The sequence below is a fragment of the Carcharodon carcharias genome, chromosome 14, assembly GCF_017639515.1.
Source record: "Carcharodon carcharias isolate sCarCar2 chromosome 14, sCarCar2.pri, whole genome shotgun sequence".
Classification (NCBI taxonomy): domain Eukaryota; kingdom Metazoa; phylum Chordata; class Chondrichthyes; order Lamniformes; family Lamnidae; genus Carcharodon; species Carcharodon carcharias.
The window spans coordinates 9,906,755-9,919,587 of record NC_054480.1 but is presented as its reverse complement, the minus strand read 5'-3'; positions in this window follow the sequence as shown (position 1 = coordinate 9,919,587).

Genomic DNA, 12,833 nt, shown 5'->3' with positions numbered 1-12,833 from the left:
GTTCCTCTCCGCAGATGCTGCCAGACCTGCTGAGTTTTTCCAGATATTCTTATTTTTGTTTTGGATAGGTTGAGGCTATTTTTCTTGAACAAAGAAAGCTGAGAGGTGACTTGATTGAGGTGTACAAAATTATGAGGGGAATAGATAGAGTGGACAGGATAAAATTGTTTCCCTTGGTGGAGAATTCAAGAACCAGGGGACATAGATTCAAATTAAGTGGCAGAAGATGTCAGGGGGACATGTGGAAGAACTTTTTTACACAGAGGGTAGTGGGTGTCTGGAATTCGCTGCCCAAGCTGGTGGTAGAGACAGAAACTCTAAACTCTTTTAAAAAGTGCCTGGATCTGCACCTTAAGTGTTGTAAGCTACAGGGCGCAGGGCTATGGGCTGGGTGCAGGAAGGTGGGATTAGAAAGGTCACCTGGGTGTCCTCGGGCTGGCATGGACAAGATGGGCCGAATGGCCTCCTTCTGTGCTGTAACTTTTCTATGGTTCTATGGTTCTATTATCCATGAGTGCATTGAATGGCAGAGTAGGCTCGATGGGCTGGAAAGTCTACTCCTGCTCCTAGTTCTTATTTAACACCAAAGCAGTAGAAAATGCCTCTAAAGTAGCGGAAATCACTTCCAATGCAGTGAATGCACACTCTCAGGTAACAAAGTAGATATAGGATCTCTGCGTTTAAAGTATTTCTTGTCTGCCATTGTTTATCCCCCTCAAATCCCATTATCATCTCGCCTAGATATCCCCGGTGAATACCAAGAAGCCTGGGAAACCCATGCGCCTACAGTTAAAGTTCAACCTATGTTGAAACATCTTTTAATATGCACTTTATGGATTATAAATGCCAACTTACTTGTCTCACAGGGAACAGATGCGTAGCAGATTGTGCTCAGGTTAAAGGTGGAATTTGATGGGTGACATGCCAGCACCTCAAGTCCTTTTTACCATCCATTTGCTTACAAACCCAATCACTTGTTGCAGTTAAAATTTCCCCGCAATCCTCTCATTATCTCTGTGGGAATAAATAATATCTAACTAGTTTCTGAACAGTCCTTTGCCAAGATAGAACTTAAAGCAGGAACAGTAAATTACTGCAGATTTAAGGTTGAAATGCTCTAAGTAATGACCAAAGATCTAGACTCTATCTCTATCTCTATCTCTAAAGGATGTATAATGCTGAATCCAACCAGTACACAGCGGCGAATTCTGTCATCAAATTTGAAATTTTATTGTTTTCATTATGTTTTCAATGTGAACAATCTCATATCACAGAGTTAAAAAATAATTCTTAAAGCAAAATTTTGCATCTATTCATCAAGGGGCATGATAACATCATTTAAATCTCATCCCATATTGACATGAAAATAAACAGCCCACAACACCCATCCCGTAATTCAGCTGCACTCAATTAAGCCCTGCTTTCTGCCAATCCCCGCTGTCACCCCCTCCATACTTTCCAATTATCATGCAATACACCTCTGGACACCAGAAGGATTTGTTTGTGAGCTTGAATCACGCAAGGTCTTAAATTTACTCGTTTCTCCGATGGGTGGTTCCTGGGATACATGGAAATAAATTGTTTTGGAGGGAAAAATAAGTGCATTAAAAATCCAGAAGTTTCATAGAAAATGCCCTCCTTTAATTTAATTTGGCTAGGTACTGAATACAAACAAGCTCATCAGTTATATTCCACGACATAAATATGTACGAAAACGGCAGCTGTTCTGCAGAAATCGCCTGACTCTTAATTCTAAAAGCCCTTTGGTCTAAGAAGATTTACTGATATTTAACCATTTGTTTGCTGAACGCCTATAATTCTCTTATCCGTAAATGAAAGATTAAGGAAAATATCATTATACCAATAATATTGCGTCTCTTAAACAGGCTATCTGTTGCAATCCGAATACATACTGCCACATAAGTAATGAGGTCCAAATGCTTAAAGTTATCGACTATTCCAACATAAAAATGCCCAGGGTAATGTACTTCCTTTCGTCTTTGTTAATAAACCTTATTTCTTTTAATGCACTCAACCGGATATTCCAAGTCATATAAACCTGCAATCATTTAAACAAACCAAAAGTCTCGTTATTTATAATAGATTGTTAGAGAATTATATTTGCCTTTTGGCTGACAATGTTTTGTTCTATCACAGTCCATTAAAGTTGTAAGCAATCCCTAGTGCCACTTGCCCGTTGGTTGCATCTTTCTCCATGGGGTTGAAGTTAATGTTTAGTCCCTATGGATTGTGCTATAAGGTACAAGGGTCACAAGGTGCAGATGGAAAGTAAGAAAGCCGAGAATTAAAACCATTTTTGTTTTAAATGAGTGCCTTTAAGATGAACTTCAGGAATTAATTAGTTAAAACAGGCTTCAAGTACTTCCCAAGAGATTTGAAAATTCCATGGCATTTTTATCTTTTAACTCAGTGAGAGTTTTGACCCCGCCCCCTGCACCACCCTCAAACCCCAACAAAAAGAAAACCTTCAGCTCAAAGGTTGTGATTCTTGTCTAGCTCTTAGGGAAGGCACTATTGAGCAACTAACTTTGGAATCGTTGGGGGAAAATTCAAAGGGCTCTTGGTGCTGAACCTCAAAATTTATTTTCCACTTTCTTGTTTCTCTGACTTGACAGGATCATTTGTTCATTGCCCAGGTGATCTTTTCATCTCAATGCACAAACAAACAAATCATGTTCTGCAGGACGCCTCTTATTATGTCCCTTGCGGTAAATAGGCAAAAAGTAAATGTCAGGCAAGCAGTTTTTTCAGAAATTCTGGGCTCCTTTAAATCTAACCAATTTCAAAAGTGCTGGTTTTCAGTGAATGCTAACATAGGAATAGAAGGAGGCTGTTCAGCCCCTCAATCATGGCTGATATTTACTTTAATTCCATTTACCAATTTTTGTTCCATATCCCTTGATGCCCTTACCTTACAGTCTGGAAAATTCCAATTGACTCCAATATTCACAGCCTTTTGGGGAGAGAATTCTGTGGGGAAGCAGTGGTGTACTGGTATTGTGACTGGACTGGTAATCTAGAAACTCAGGAGTAAAGCTTTAAGGGTTTGAATCCCACCATGGCAGGTGGTGGAATTTGAATTCAATGAAAAAAAAATCTGGAATTGAAAGTCTAATGAGGACCATGAAACCATTGTTGATTAGTTTTAAAAAAACATCTGGCTCACTAATGCCCTTTAGGGAAGGAAATCTGCTGACCTACATGTGACTCCAGACCCACAGCAATGTAGTTGACTTGTAAATGCCCTCTGAAGATGGACAATAAATGCTAGCCAGAGACACCCACATCCTGTGATCAAATTTTAAAAAAAATTCCACTATCCTTTGTCCGAAAAGCTATTCCCTGATTTCCCTCCTAGGTAGCCTAGCTCTAATTTTAAGATTGCGTCCCTTTATTTGGGATTCCCCCACCCAAGGAAATAGTTATGGTTTGTCTATCCTATTGAATCCTTTTAACATTTTAAATATAACAATCTTCTACACTCAAGCCAACCTGTTCTCATATTTGAAGCTTCCAGGCCCTGGTAATTCTACACTGCAACCCCTCCAATGGTGGGTTGATTCCCTCACTTTATGCAGAAGGAAAATTTTCATTTTAGCTCTTCATTAGCAACAAAATTTTGATCCCATCTTTGCAATGCATCACTGTGGGAAGGTGCCATGGAAATGGCTAGGCAATTCCTTATGATGTGTGAGACCAAGAGAGAGAGAGAAAAAAGTTTCAGGAAAGCCCATTCTGGTATAGTCTTTGGAGCACTAAGTAGTCTAGCTCTAATTTTAAGATTGTGCCCTCTTTTTGGGATTCCCCACCAGAGGAAATAGTTTTCACCCTATTGAATCCTCTTAACATTTTAAATGCCTTAATACTGGCTCTGAGCTCACTTGGTGTTGCTTTTATTCACTTTTCCTCCTAAATGCAAATCTGAGCATTCTTTTGTACCACCTCCCCGCCCCACATAGCCATTCCTTGAGTAAGACTGTGTATTAGTGCAATAGTGAGCATTTGAATACTATTTGGCATAAAGAGAATCACAACAAAGCTCTATCCTGTTCCCACACACAATTAAAAGTGGTAAATTGACAAGAAAGGGAGAACTTGTACCTATCACAAGATTTTTTGGATCCTATCACAAGCTCACAACATACCAGAAGTTCTGTACAGCCAATGAGGTAATTTTTTAAAGTGTTGTCACTGCTATAATGTAGGAAATACAGCAACTAATTTATAAATAACCAAATAACCTCTTTTAATGAAGTTACTCAAATGATAAATATTGACAAGGGCATTGGGGAGAACTCCCATGCTCTTCTATAAAATAATGGCTTTTCTTTAAAATATTGCCTTGGGGTCTTTTACATCCACCTGAGAGAACAGGCAGAATATACGTTTAAAGTTTTAACTGAAAGATGTCACCTCTTTGATAGTCAGCACTCACTCAGGACTGCACTGGAGTGTCAGAGAATCCTACAGCACAGAAGGAAGCTCCAAGAAGAACAATACCAGTTTCTCCAACCTAACCTTGTAGCTAAAATCCTTCACCCCTGGAACCATTCTAATAAATCTCCTCTGCACCTTCTCAAGGAGCCCCACAACTTTCCTAAAGTATGGTGACCAGAACTGTAGCTGTGGCCTAAACAGAGCTTTGTAAAGGTTCAATATAACTTCCCTGTTTTTGCATTTAATGTCTCCATTTATGAAGCCCAAGATCCCATATACGTTGCCATCTAGCCTCTCAATTGTCTGCCACCTTAAGAGATACATGCATGTGAATGCCCAGGTACCTCTGTCCCTATACACTCTTTAGAACAGTCTTTGTTACTGCTCCCTTTCCTGGCTTTTGTCCTCAACCCTCTGGAGTGGAATTTGAACCCTCAATCTTCTGGCTTGAGAGTGCTACAACTGAACTACGCCTTGCACAGCTATTTTGTTCTTCAAAAATAATTTGAACGTCAGTGGCCTTTACAAACCCCCAAAATGCCCTCAAAATCCCCACATTTTCCTGTTTTTGTTCTGCAACCTGATTTAAGATAAGTATTTTTTTGTTTGTTTTTACCCAACAAAAGGAACAGGTTGTTTGGCAAAAATGAACTTCCATGAAACAAGTTTATATATATATTACATATAAATATTTTAAAAAACCATTAAGCTGTGGGTTCCTGCACTGCAGTTTGCAAACAGCAGAATTTGGAAGGCTGACTTTTTGCCAAATATTCCAAGCAGATTGACGGCTGCCATTTTTTTAACTGCAGTTCCAAAGTCATCTCCAGTTTATCCCTGTTCCCCAGGCACCATACTGGATTTTGACAAACATGACAGTATTACTGTCTAGATTATCACTTTGGCTGATAGGAGGCAGAGAGGTGGGATCAACTGTTGCAAAATGATCCCCACACACAAAATGACTTTATAATCTACATAATCTACCTCACAGTGATACAATACATTCATTTTTTTTATATTAAATTTAAAAATGTCTTTTCTTGTTTGACTATTTCTTGTTTAAACAGTGAGTGCCCATTGAGAATTTTCCTCAGGGAAATTGGTTGAACAGTTAAATATGCTGGGCGTGAGAATGGAGCTGAATTCACAGGTATTACTGTCCTGACAGGTTAATTACTGATGGTAATTTAGCTTCTGCAAACTATCGGGCTCCTGGTTAACTCAAGGTTAATGACTAAATCGGGTCTGTCTGGGCAATTCATCGACTTCCATCAGCCTCGGTGTCACCATGGTTCATCAAACAGAGAGCAAAAGAGTGTCCTGATCTAAATGTTAACCATGTTTCCATTAACGTTAAAGGAGGAAGATTCCTTTTTTAATCAGGAACAGGAGAATGCTTATTTTTCTTTTATAATTTACAATTGGCTACAAAATCACATTCTCAGAAATCGTGTGTTCCAGACCCGCACAATCCTGGGAATGACGGAAAAACATTGCGGCTCTGTTTTTTGTTAAAAGATGAATTTCACCGCCAAACTGTGCAACACTGACTGAAGGCTTCCCGAGAGAATTAAAAAGACTGTTTTATAAAGTATTACTTGAAAGAAACAATAGTTCTTGTGCAATGTATGTCACCACTTTTGCAAAGTGCTGCAGATTTCGCTAAGGGGAAGCAAGTAATTCCTAAGCAAGTAATTCACAATTTTAGGTCTTTCAGCAGAGCTTCATAACTCTACTGAATACTTAAGCTAAACGTGGCTTTGTATAACAGAAGAAAATCCGTTGCTACTGAGAGTCAGGCATGGAAGCTGAAAATACTGGAGACGTAGAGTAGATCTGTCATCATGTGAGACAGAAGACAGGCCACAAATTCAAGTAAGATTCTATCAATGATAATCTCCTACCTGACTGACCACACATCATACTGTCAGATAGTCCACTATCTCACTCTGACTACATATCCAACCAACAGTATGGCAGGATACTTATCCCCTGATGAACAGGAAAACACTGGGGCTGGAGGCAGATTGGTCAGCATGCCAGGTTAGCAAAAGCTTGTTTTTCACTCAGCTTTGCAGAGCTGGGTGAGAGGGTTAATCTGCTCTGCTAGAAACAAGCTGTATAATATTGCCCAAATCTGCCACCTGGAAGGAGAAGGACAGCATGTACATGGGAACACCATCACCTCCAGTTTTCCCTCTATTTCACACACTACCATAAAAATATATCACTGTTCCTTCATTGTCACTGGGTAAGAAACCTGCAGGTCCCCTTCTAACAAAACTGTGGGAGTACATTGACTGCAACGGTTCAAAAAGGCAGCTCACTACCACCTTCTCAAGGTCAGGGATGTGCAATAAATGATGGCTTTACCAGTGACTATAATGACCCATGAATTAATTAAGAGAAGCTTTCTTCAGTACTGTTCCTATGACAGGGACCTCCTGCCAAACCATAGTGTACAAATTGAATTTGTCAGTCTCGGAAGTAATTTCCATTTTGGTTACAGTCTCATCCATAGATTTTGCCTTTTGGGGCTAAAAATTTGATCAAGTGATGTGCCATTACCCCATGCATAGTCAAATTGATAATTGATCATTTCTAATGACCTGGAACTCACTGCCTACAATAATTTCAAAAGAAATTTGTTGGGCACTTGAGGGAGAGAACAGGCATGTCTGCATTTCCTTAGTCCTTTGGAGGAGACAGTGCTCCATATTATGGGGCTGCTAGTGACTGAACCGTTGCATTCAGAATCACTGAGAACATTTAGGATGATGGTATATTTTCACCTTTTGCATCTTCTCAAATCTCACCACCCTCATCCTGCTATCTAGCATTAAGTACAAGCTGCAGATGGTATGACCATTGACTTCATGCTTTCCACTCCATCTCCCATCCCAAACTATGCTTTCAGATACTAAGGGGAGAATTTTCTCCCCGTCGGGTGGACCGTTCAGGAGCAGGCGCAGAACTGATCACCACCTGTGATCAGCTCCACACCGCCATTGTACGTAGGTGGGCCAATTAAGGACCACCCAGCATGAAGTGCGTGAAGGATAGCGGGATTTGAAGGGCAGCAGCAGGACTGCAATGACTGCTGGGTCCAATGGCAACCCGGTGGCCTGTTCATATAGAGTGCAGGCAGCCTTCCAAAGGCTGTTGATTATGGCCAACAGAAGGGTTCCCCAGAGAGCTGCTCAAGAGCAGGCCAGGCAGGAGGGTAGAGCAGTGGCACGCTGTGCCCCTGTTTTCTGATGAGTGCCCAGCTGCCCTCCTGGAGGAGGTGGCAGTGCGGCGGGAGGTCCTCGTTCCTAGGGATGGGAGGAGGAGGCCCTGAACAAACGTGTCTAGGAGGAGGTGGTGGAGATAATCAGCTCCTATGACATGGTGCGACACACAATGCCACAAACATTTTAATGACCTATTGTGCTCGGGAAGGATGAGTACCATGTTGGTAGAGGCCACTTAGTACAGCAGGTAAGCTTTCCCCCCAGCCCCACTCCCCCCAACTCTGAGTGCAGTTACAGCATTGGATCTTTCATGGAATGTTTCCCTCGCTAGGTGGGCCAGCAGACATTGCCCATGCCTAGTTCACCCTGAGAGGGTTGTGCTGAGATGGGTTCTGCACCTGCAGCATGTGTTAGACTGATGTCCAGAGTACTGTTTTGGCGGCAAGCTCAAGGCTCTGCACCTAGGCACAGTGCTGGAGCTGCAAAACATGTCAAAATCAGGCTGCTGACATGCTGGGAGCTTCCAGGTGGCAGGGCACCCGTCCATCTGCTGCCCTTAGCGGTCCACGTGCTTGTGCATCCTTGCTTTGCAAGGTTAGACCGTGTGGTGGCAAATGTGATGGAGGCAGCATGTGGGCAAGGGGGGGTCAGCCCTGGCTTCTTGGTGTGAGTGTGTGGCAGCTGCAGGGTGACGATTCACTGGAGACCTGCAATGTCCCACTCAGGTTGCAGTGGCAGGGATGCGATGGGAATTCAGGTACAGGATGGACTAATCACTGCTTCTCTCTCCTTTTTAGGAGAAGTCAGCACACAATGCTGCCGAGCAGATGCGGACTGATGGAGTCCAGGCCCAGTTGGCCATAATCACCAGATACGAGCAGGAGACGATGGATCTGGAGAGGCGCCATGCACCCAGGTCCACTGGTGACAGTGTGGCTGGGGTGCCACAGGGAGGTAAGATTGCTGTGCACTGAGGTCATCATGTGTGTCCCAGCAGCCATCCCACTATTGAATGTTCAGTGATTGAAGCTTCCAACATGGGTTGACCATTGCTTATGGAAGGATAAGCGCATACTGATCCAGGGGACAGGCATGCATATTGACATTGTTTCCATTTGAACTAATCAAATGTCCTTGATCTTCCTTTCAGCATCACTGGAGCAGGGCGGGAAGGAGGAGGTAGAGGGGCCACCTCTGGCATCTGAGGGCCCCGAACAATTGCACACACCAGCTTCACACCATCTCTGCCAGGTGGGCACCAGCACAGATACTAGCACCTTGGTAGGTGCAGAGAGTGCCCATGGCACCAGCAGTTGGAGGACTGCTGGGGACCAGGCACATGCTCAGTCAGTGGTTGATAATATGCTTCTGGAGTTGTCCATGAGGCAGCAGATGCTGGAAGTGCAGCAGGGTATGCGAGAGGATCTCGCGGAGATACATGAGGCAATGCGTGGCATGGTGCCTGCGCCGGTGGAGTCCATGCAGAGCATCACCGATGCAATGAGCCTCATGGCTGAGTGCCATGCTTCCTCCATGGAGAGAGTGGTGAATCTCATGGAGAGATTCCTCCAGAACAATCGGGGCTTCCTGAGGTTGCCCACAGACCTGCAAGCCCTCACAGCGGCATTGGCCTCAGCTGGTAACTGCCAGTGTGGGAGATGGATTGGGCACCAAGTATCCCAGCTCAGTGTCCATCCATCCAATGGTGAGCAGGGAGGTCCAAAGTGACCTCACGTCGGTGCAGGAGCTGCCTGTCATCTCTGCGGGCTCCTCTCAGGGCGCTCCGGATGAGGGTAGCAGCTCCTCCGCCCCTCTGCCAATGACCATGGGATTTGATGAGGCTGCCTGCCATGGAACTGGCTGCTCCCTCCCAGGCAGGACCATCAGAGGCTCCACAGGCCAAGGTCATCGAGGCCAACAGGACAGCATAGTGAGCAGGCTGTCTAAGATGCCTGTGCCAGTGAGGGGGGAAGCACCTAGACATAGCACCCGGAAACATAAACCTAAAGCACCTTAGGCACACCATGGGCTTCTCACTAGTGGTTTTATGTTGCCCCACTATTAGTTGATGACAAGTTGGTGTGATGAGTTACACCTTTGCATTCATTCCATTTTATCCTTCATTTTGTTAATTCATTAAATTTTGATGTGTGAGCATGATTCAGGGTGATTCTTTACTTTTTCAGGTGGCCAGGAACCCATGGTGTTATGAGTGACTTGTTTGTCATTGAGTTTTATTGACCAGGCTTATAGTTAATGTTCCTAACCAGGCAGATTTTGCTCTCAGTTGTCGAGTATGGAGCCTTTCAGCCATTGCTTGAGTTGAAGGTCCATCTGTGGTGGGCTAGCTGAAGGTTCATTGGATTAAAGCCTCCCAGGTGTCCCTTCCTCCCTGGAGGATGCCAGGGTCAGCATCTACCCCCTCAGCATTCTCCTGTGCGTGCTCATCCACGGACTCCCTACTGGACTCATCATGTGCAGCCGGATAAACTGTGTTTACATCTTCTTTCTGTATTACGTCACCCCTTTCCAGCACCAGATTGTGGAGAGTGCAGCATGCAACCACTATCAGTGACACACAATCTGGGGGGCGTATTGGAGTGCGCATCTTGAGATGGTTCTCTCCACCACAGCCCTTGTGGAGCCCTGGCTCCTATTGTACCGCTGCTCAGCTTCTGTTCTTGGATGGTGGATGGGCGTCATGAGCCATCTTTTGAGGGGATAGCCTTTGTCACCCAGTAGCCATCCATCAAGCCGGGCTGGAGCAGTGTCTGAGTATGTAGGCTTCATGGGAGCTGCCTGAGTACCTTTCACAGACTTGTAGAATCAGCACAAAAACAAAAACAGAATTACCTGGAAAAACTCAGCAGGTCTGGCAGCATCGGGGGAGAAGAAAAAAGTTGACGTTTCGAGCCCTCATGACCCTTCGACAGAACTTGAGTTCGAGTCCAAGAAAGAGTTGAAATATAAGCTGGTTTAAGGTGTGTGTGTGGGGGGCGGAGAGAGAGAGAGAGAGAGGTGGAGGGGGGGGTGTGTGGTTGTAGGGACAAACAAGCAGTGATAGAAGCAGATCATCAAAAGATGTCAACAACAATGGTACAGAAGAACACATAGGTGTTAAAGTTAAAGTTGGTGATATTATCTAAACAGATGTGCTAATTAAGAATGGATGGTAGGGCACTCAAGGTATTGCTCTATTGTGGGTGTTTTTTTAAAAAATAATGGAAATAGGTGGGAAAAGGAAAATCTTTATAATTTATTAGAAAAAAAAGGAAGGGGGAAACAGAAAGGGGGTGGGGATGGGGGAGGGAGCTCACGACCTAAAGTTGTTGAATTCAATATTCAGTCCGGAAGGCTGTAAAGTGCCTAGTCGGAAGATGAGGTGTTGTTCCTCCAGTTTGCGTTGGGCTTCACTGGAACAATGCAGCAAGCCAAGGACAGACATGTGGGCAAGATAGCAGGGTGGAGTGTTAAAATGGCAAGCGACAGGCAGTGAAGCCCAACGCAAACTGGAGGAACAACACCTCATCTTCCGACTAGGCACTTTACAGCCTTCCGGACTGAATATTGAATTCAACAACTTTAGGTCGTGAGCTCCCTCCCCCATCCCCTCCCCCTTTCTGTTTCCCCCTTCCTTTTTTTCCCAATAAATTATAAAGATTTTCCTTTTCCCACCTATTTCCATTATTTAAAAAAAAACACCCCCACTAGAGCTATACCTTGAGTGCCCTACCATCCATTCTTAATTAGCACATTCGTTTAGATAATATCACCAACTTTAACTTTAACACCTATGTGTTCTTCTGTACCATTGTTGTTGACATCTTTTGATGATCTGCTTCTATCACTGCTTGTTTGTCCCTAAAACCACACCCCCCCCTCCACCTCTCTCTCTCTCTCTCTCCGCCCCCCACACACACACCTTAAACCAGCTTATATTTCAACTCTTTCTTGGACTCGAACTCAAGTTCTGTCGAAGGGTCATGAGGACTCGAAACATCAACTCTTTTCTTCTCTGCCAATGCTGCCAGACCTGCTGAGTTTTTCCAGGTAATTCTGTTTTTGTTTTTGTTTTGGATTTCCAGCATCCGCAGTTTTTTTGTTTTTATCCTTGTAGAATCAGCATCCTGTGATCACACACTATCTGCATGTTCATGGAGTGGAAGCCCTTCCTGTTGACGAAGGCACCAGGCTCACCTGCTGGCGCCTTGATGGCCACATGTGTACAGTCTATTGCACCCTGGACACAGGGGAAGCCAGCAATTGCTGCGAAGCCTTGTCCCAGCGGTAGTGGATGAAAGCCAATGCATGCCTGAACAGAGCGTCTGTCACCTGCTTGACGCAACTGTGGGCAGCTGACTGGGAGACTCCGCAAAGATCACCCACCGACCCCTGGAAAGAGCCGGAGGCATAGAAGTTGAGGGCAGCTGTGACCGTCAATGCCACTAGCATGGGGTGCTCATCCACACAGTTGGCGCAGATCTCAGGACCTATCATCTGACAACTGGAGGTCACTGTCTCCCTTGAGAGACGGAGCCTCCCTCGGCACTAGACCTCAGACATATTGAGGTAGCTGCTTCACCGCCTCTAAACCTTGGCAGCAGGATAGTGGCATCTTCTGCGGCCCCTTCCACTTTGGACTTCCTGTTGGCCCTGCGCTCCTTGTGCCTGTGCCTCTCCCCCCAAAGGTGGCTCCCCTGGAGGCCGAATGTGGACTCCTGGCGTCCTCCCCTTTCTGGCCCTCCCTTTCTCCTCAGAGGAGGTGCCTCCAGTGGAGAGCATAACTCCCCTCCCCAGGCTAAGGGAAGGCTTCCTGAAACCAGCAAGGCCCCAGAAATGATGTTTCCTCCAGAGTCCTGACCTGAAGCCTATTACTCCTGTCCAAGCAGCTGTGAAGAGTTTTGAAGTATTCCTGCTCACACAGGCAAGCAGCAGTAACTTTAAGCAATAAATGTCTGACAAATAACACTTGTGACCCCGCTCACCTCTCTTATCCCGCCCACAGATGAGGTTTATAAAATTGTGGCCTACCCGCCTGCCCGTTGTGTCTGTGCGACAACTTGAAGATCGCACGGGGCCCTTCAAAATCAGCATCAATTGCTGCCTCAAGGGCCTTAAGTGGCCCGTTAATTAATAGCG